This window comes from Bidens hawaiensis, unplaced genomic scaffold, assembly GCF_021521415.1.
Source record: "Bidens hawaiensis isolate Kalapana, Puna unplaced genomic scaffold, B.hawaiensis_p1.1 tig00017171_1, whole genome shotgun sequence".
Taxonomy (NCBI): Eukaryota; Viridiplantae; Streptophyta; class Magnoliopsida; order Asterales; family Asteraceae; genus Bidens; species Bidens hawaiensis.
This window is the reverse complement of record NW_027492602.1, coordinates 26,771-34,462: the sequence shown is the minus strand read 5'-3', so window position 1 is coordinate 34,462 and position 7,692 is coordinate 26,771.

The following is a 7,692-nucleotide window of genomic DNA, read 5'->3' as shown; positions in this document are numbered from 1 at the left end:
AAGGACACTTCAAGAGGGAGTGTACAAGCAGAAATGTGGATGATAATACTGCAAATCCCTTTGGTAGGGATTACTACAAACAGCCAGTTTATCATCGAACTGAGGCAGAATCATTAAAAGGCAAGAAGCCGACAGAAGCATCAACTTCACAACAAAAAGCTTCTACAGCTCAGATGGACAAGGGTTTCGATTGGAACTTGGTGTTGCAAGCAAATGTAGCAGAAATGTGGACAAGAAGGTTATTGATAATGTTGAGGCTGTGATTAAAGTGGTTGAGGACAAAGTGAATGATTGTGTTGAAAAGGAAAAGAGTATGGATAAGAATGAGGATGGTGAAAAGGTTGATCAAGTGGATGATAAGAAGAATACAGATGATGAACTTCCTCGAACATATGATAAAATTCATGAGGTTCCTTCTGACTATTTGATTTCATTATTTCCACCTGATATCATAGAAAGTTTTGCAGGTTGGTTTAACGGTGAAGAAGTACCTCATCGGAAGATTGACTTTGGAGAAGAAGAAGAGGTAATTTCAGAAGTCAAAAGATCAGAAGATAAGGAGGAATCAGTTCAGTTAAAAGAGGAGTATATTGAAAATTTGGTTACAGATGTAGATTCTGAAATTTCAAGTGAAGAATGTTCTCCAACAGAACAGACACTCATGGCACATCAGGTAACTCTAAACTCAAATATATGTGAAAAATGCGAATCACCATGTAATGAGTGTGACTTCAAAACTCTTGAAATTAAAGAGTTGAAAAAACATTATCATCAAGCGTTGTTAGATCTTAATAGGGTTAATGAGGCTTATATGAAATTGCAAAAATGTGAAAAAAAATTGTGGGCAAGTATTCAACAAAATCAAAAGCCAATTTCAATGTTAAAACATACTGTGGAAGATAAACAAATTGCCATTAACAGACACATTGATTAGAATGCAGCTCTCAAACTTGAGTTGCAAACACTTAAGATTGAGACAGAAAGAGTAAACTTGAAATTAATGAGTTACCCTGCTTCATCTTATGTTCTAGATCACATTATGCCTGGAACTAAAATCAAGGATGATGTGAACGAGAACATAACATCATTTGGTGATTATCATGTCGTGCCTCCACCAATGTGGAATGCTTATATTCCAAACAAACCTAAGGTTTGAAAAAGGCACTGAATATGGAAATTAAAACTCCATTGCATGATAAAAATGTGTCTGATAATGATGAGTTTATTGAGACTGAAAAGATGGATAATCATAGTTCTGATTGTGATATGTCAACCGGAATCAAAGTTGCAGAATCAGTGTTAACTGAAGAAAAAGTTGTTGAAAAGGAAAATCATGTTGATTCGACGAGATTTGCTAAAACCAGTTTTTATTCAAAGCAATCTCATCTGGTCAAAACAATTAATAAAATTCTATTTGTGCATGGTAAGACCTCGAAATCTGAAAAAGAAGCAATTTATAGAAATCAATCAAACCCGGAGTTTTATCAACAAAAGAAAAAGCGCGAACAACCTGAAATGACATCTCATGTTAACAAGTTTGTTGACCGGAGACGTTGTTTTTGCTGTAATGAAATTGGACATGTTTTCTATGCGTGTCCCAATCGATTTAAGAATGAGCATGCTCCATCTTAGAATTCTATCACCATGAAACCTGGTCTAGGTTATGTGAGTAAAAAGAAACCTGTGATTGTTCCTGAAAATGTAAAAATCTTGAAACGTGATGAGTTTGTTAAAATAATTGATGAAAAGGGTGTTAAAATTGATGTTTCAAAGTCAAAGGTTTCAAAAATAGCCAAACATCTTTTTACAACAAGAAGCAAGCCATAGGTCAAAATTGGGTGGCTAAAACGGTTGTTAAACCGCCAGAGGTTGTTGAGAAAGTACAAACTGAATTTAATTCACAAGTAACTAGTGAGGATTTGTTGTCTTGTGATTCAGATATTGATGATATTAGGTTGTTGTACAAAAACTTCAAACAAACCTAGACCAAGAAGGCTTGGGTTTCCTTGTTTCACTAAAATTGTTTACTGTATGTGCAGGGGCTTCCAAGATCTCATGATTCTCATTGGATAATGGATAGTGGAGCCTCTAGGCACATGACGGGTACTCTTCAAAGATGTCAAATCTAATCATGGAGAGTATGTTGGTTTCGCAGGAAACCAAGGAGGTCAAATTGTGGGGGAAGGTACATTGACGAATGGAAAAGTTATTTTTGAGAATGTCAACTACATTTCAGAGTTAGAGAATAATTGCTTTGTTGGGTCGGATTTATGATAAGGAAGATTGGAATCTTCTCCACCTCCTCAGATAAATGGCTAAGTATGGACATCGAGCAAGCCTAGACGATCGAGCATGGTTTTACTACTTCGAGCAAGGTCTTCAAAACCTTAAATGGTTAATTCTTCTAAGTGTTAAGGCTTCGAGCAAGCTACACTTCAACGAGCAAGAGTATTCTTCTATCGAGCATGGATTGCCAACCGAGCAAACAGCTTGATCATACAAGTTTTAATCAAGTGTTACTAGCACAGGATGATCGAGCACATGCAGACAAACATGGATGCAATAGGAAGATGTCAAGTGATCAAAGCAAGGACTTCAAGCATAGTTCAGTTCCCAAGCAAGATTTACATCCTAGCTTGATAAAGATTGCTGAATAAGAAAAGCTGAAGACATCAAGAAGAATGAGCTTGCTCGATGGATTGGTTCGAGCAAAGCATGGATTAGTCAAGAAGAATGAAGTCTACTGGAAGGGAATATCTTCACTGAAGATATTCTAAGTAAAGTATGCTCGAGGACAGTCAATGAGCATACCTAGCATAGTGAGCTTGCTCGAGAAAGATTGTTATCTTGCTCGAGGAATCAACACTTGTATTATTTTGTATTTCATTATGTAATGATTAGGAACTTCTAGAATGAATGTCAGGGTCTATAAATAGGGGTCCTAGGATACCTTTTAGGACACGGATTTCCAGACGGAATACAGGTTGGCACGCACTGAATACGAAAAACATTCCAAAGAATATTCTCTTTGTTTTCTCGTACAATCTCCGCCGTCGTCACACAAAACCCTAGACATTCCTTTCACTGTTCCATTAATGATGTATTTATTACAGTGAATCTTTGTCTATGGAATGAGCTTTGATTGACCATTTGTTACTGTTTTGTGTTTATTATTCACACCCCTTCGTTCCCATTCGTTGGATATCCTGATTCCGCCGGGATATTCAACAGGCCTTTTGGGTAATCGAGTCGGTGTGTTCTTGTCAACCTTTCTAAGGTTTCACCCGACTCACGGTCCAGACAAGTAGTATCAGAGCTTGAGTAAGTTCGCTGAAGGCCACGGGACAGAAGGTTGTGAAAAAGCTTGAAAATTTACTCTGCTTTCACTATTGCAAACTCCAGATCTACTAAATGGAAGACCAAGAAGTATCCACAAACAAGATTCCAAGATTGCTTGGACAAGAAAACTTCATAAAATGGAATGTGCTCTTTGAAGCAGCTGTGAACAACAATGACCCAGAGCTCTGGACTTCCATCACTGAAGGAAACTACGTTGAACTGAAGATGAGGAAGAGAGATGATAAAGCTCTGTCTATGCTAAAATTAGGGCTTTCTTAGGAAATTTTGACAACTGTAAATCGTCATAAGACCGCAAAGTGTATGTATGATGCAGTTCTTGAAATGTTTGAAGGGAATACTGAATTGAGAGACATCAAGAAAGACAGATTGAAACAGCAGCTTGACAGATTCAAGTTTAAGGAAGGAGAAAGACTAAAGTCAGTTCTGCAAAGGTTCACTGAGTCATACCATGCCTTTGTGGCCATGAATTTGATAAATACAAGCATTGTCCAAGAAGATCTAGAACAAATAGATGCTGATGATTTAGAAGATATGGACATTAAATGGCAAGAAGCTATGCTAGCAGTAAGGAGCAAGAGATTGTATAATAGGATAGTTAGAACAAGCTTCAATGGTCTAACTGAAAGAATTGGATTTGACAAATCGAAGGCCATCTGTTATAATTGTCAACAACCTAGACAATTTGCCAGAGAATGTAACATGCCAAGGCAAGCTGGAAATTAATTGAATCAAAATCAATTCTACCAGAACCAGAATCAAAATTTCCAGCAGCAAAGGAATCAGATTACCAACCAGAACCCCTACCAAAATCCAAACAGACCCCAACAACAAACATTTCAACCTCAAAGAAACAACCAAATGCAGGCTCATACAAACAAGAACAGAACAAATCAGAACAACGTGAACCAGCAGAGAGACCAAGGAAATGTTGCTGTTACCAGGGTGCCACAGGATGGGTAATTTGATTGGAGCAATCATGCTGCTGAAATGGAGAGGGCAAATGTTGCATTTATGGCAAAAGTGCATGACTAGGCTGAATCTTCAAATACTCAGGAACAGTCCTTGAACAAAAATGACTCATGGTATATGGATAGTGGATGTTCTAGGCACATGACTTGTGACAAGAGTGTGTTAATCAATTATGAAAAGAAATATGAAGGGCCAGTTGCCTTTGGGAGTGATGAAAATGGAGGTAAGATTGTTGGTAGAGGAATTCTCACAAATGGTAAAGTATCCTTTGAGAATGTACTGCATGTTGAAGGACTGCAATACAATTTGCTTAGCATTTCTCAAGTCTGTGACAAAGGATACAAGGTGGCTTTCAATGATGAACACTGCCTGATATTGAAGCCTGAATTTGTGATTCCAACTGATATGATTATGATGATGGCTCCAAGAAATGGCAACCTCTATGAACTGAGAATGAACAATGCAACTTCAAGAGGTGGTTCATGCTTTGTGTCAAAAGCAACTGAAAATGAAACTAAGCTATGGCATAGGAAGATGTGTCATGTGAACTTAAAGAAAATGAACAAACTTGTAAAAGGTGAACATGTTGTTGGCCTTCCCACAAGAGGGTTCAAATTGGAAGAAAAATGCACATCTTGCCTGAAAGGGAAACAACACAAATCCTCACATAAAAGCAAAATGATAAACACTGATGAGGTATTGGAACTGTTACACATGGATCTATTTGGTCCTATAAGTGTTCCAAGTATTGGGAAGAAAAGATACTGCCTGGTGATTACTGATGACTATTCAAGGTTTACTTGGGTATACTTTATGGGAAGCAAAGATGAAACTGCAGAGTTGATCAGAACGTATGTGCTAAAATTGGAAAATCAAGTTGAGAGGAAGGTGAAGGTCATTAGAAGTGACAATGGGACAGAGTTCAAAAATGGAACTATGGATGAATTCTGCACTTCTAGGGGTATCTTTCACCAATACAGTGCTCCCAGAACTCCTGAAAAAAATGGTGTTGCAGAAAGAAGAAACAGAACATTAATTGAAGCTGCAAGGACCATGATTGCTGATGCAAACCTGCTAGTTACTTTTTGGGCAGAAGCAATCAACACTGCATGTTATGTAGAGAACAGGGTTCTATTGAACAAGGCTCAAAATAAGACTCCATATGAGGTTATCTTTAAAAGAAAGCCATATGTGAAGTTCTTAAAGCCTTTTGGATGCAGATGCTCACTCCTGAATACAAAGGACTATTTGAACAAGCTCCAGTCCAAATCACTGGAATGTTTCTTTGTGGGCTATTCATCTCATTCAAAAGCTTATAGAGTCTATGTGAAAGAGCACATGGTGGTTATTGAGTCTTCTGATATAATTTTCAATGAAAACCATTTCAATAATGTTGAAGGACCCAAGTGGCTATTTGAATTGGAAAAGATGATCAAGTCCTTCAAAATCTACAGTGAAGATATGGATGACAGCATGTACAGAACCAGCCTTTAAAATAAAGAAATACAAAGACAAGTTGATCTGGACAAGCTATGGTCATCTGTTGCTCCTGATTCTAATGGATTTTACTTTTAAAGGAACAACCGTCAAGATGCTGAAGTTGATACAAATGGACAAGATGATGCAGTGGAAGTCTCTAATGAAGGACCAAGTGAAGTAGAGAGTGAACCAATTCAAAGTCAGCAACCAGTTTAGACTGAAAGGATAAATCAATTTGAAGATAGGTTCCAGTCTTGGTTTGACTTTCTACAATTTGGGTCAAATGAAGCATCTTCATCAGAGATAAATCAAGTTCAAGCAAATGAAGAATCCCAAGTGAGAATTGAAGATGAATCTGCTGAGTTAAACATGACAAATATAGAGACAGAAGTTTCTGCACTACAAGTTGTGCAGACCACCTCTTTCGAAAGAAACCATCCTACAGAAAACATAATAGGAGCCTTGCATGAGAGAGTGACAAGAAGTTCTTCTGAAAAGGCAAACATCTGCCTGTATGCCTGCTTCTTATCCCAAGTTGAACCAAAGAACATTAATCAAGCTTTAAAAAACAACAACTGGGTAGAAGCTATGCAGGAGGAATTAGCCCAATTCAGAGACTTACATGTATGGGACTTGGTTGACAAGCCTAGAGGCAAGTATGCTATTGGAACAAAATGGGTCTTCAAAAAAAAAAAGGATGAAAGAGGAATTGTTATTAAGAACAAAGCAAGACTGGTAGCTCTAGGATGCTTACAAGAGGAAGGAGTGGACTTTGAAGAAGTTTTTGCTGTAGTTGCAAGACTAGAAGCAATCAGAATCTTTCTGGCATATATAGCATCCATGAATATAAAGGTCTATCAATTGGATGTAAAGTCTGCATTTTTGAATGGAAAAATTGATGAAGAAGTCTATGTCACTCAACCTCCTAGATTTGAAGATCCAATGCATCCCAACAAGGTTTACAAGCTCAGCAAGGCACTATATGGATTACATCAAGCACCAAGAGCTTGGTATAGTGAGCTGTCAACTCATTTGTTGGAAAATGGTTTCTGCAGAGGGGCAATTGACAAGACTCTTTTCTACAAAAGACGGAACAAAGATCTGCTGCTGCTACAAGTGTATGTGGATGAAATTATCTTTGGCTCTACAAATGAACAGATGTGCAAAGAGTTTGAGCAAGTAATGAAATCCAAGTACAAGATGAGCTCAATGGGAGAAATGAATTTCTTCCTTGGACTTCAAGTGCAACAGAAAGCTGATGGCATCTTCATAAGTCAATCCAAATATGTATAAGAGATTCTTAACAAATTCAACTGCCAAGACTTCAAGACAGTGTCCACACCAATGGATACACATGAGAAAATGGTACCTGATGAAAAGGGGGAGCCAGTGGACCAGCATGAATACAAGGCCATGATTGGGTCATTGATGTATCTAACAACATCTAGGCCATATATTATGTTTGCCGTGTGTGTATGTGCAAGATTTCAAGTTAACCCCAAGGTTTCACATATGCTAGCAGTTAAGAGGATTTTCTGATATTTAAATGGAAAACCAGATTTTGGGGTTTGGTATCCAAAGAACCCTTCCTTTGACTTGATGGCCTACACAGACAGTGACTATGATATTTGCAACATGAGTAGCAAATCAACCGTTGGAGAATGCCAGTTTCTAGGAAACAGGCTGGTGTCTTGGCAATTCAAGAAGCAAACTACATTGTCAATCTCCACTGCTGAAGCTGTGTATATTGCTACCTCTGCTTGCTGTGCACAGGTTTTGTGGATTCAAAATCAATTGCTGGACTATTGTCTGAGTTTCTTACTTACTCCTATCTTAATTGATAATACTGCTGCTATGTTTATTGTTAAGAATCCAGTCCAACAT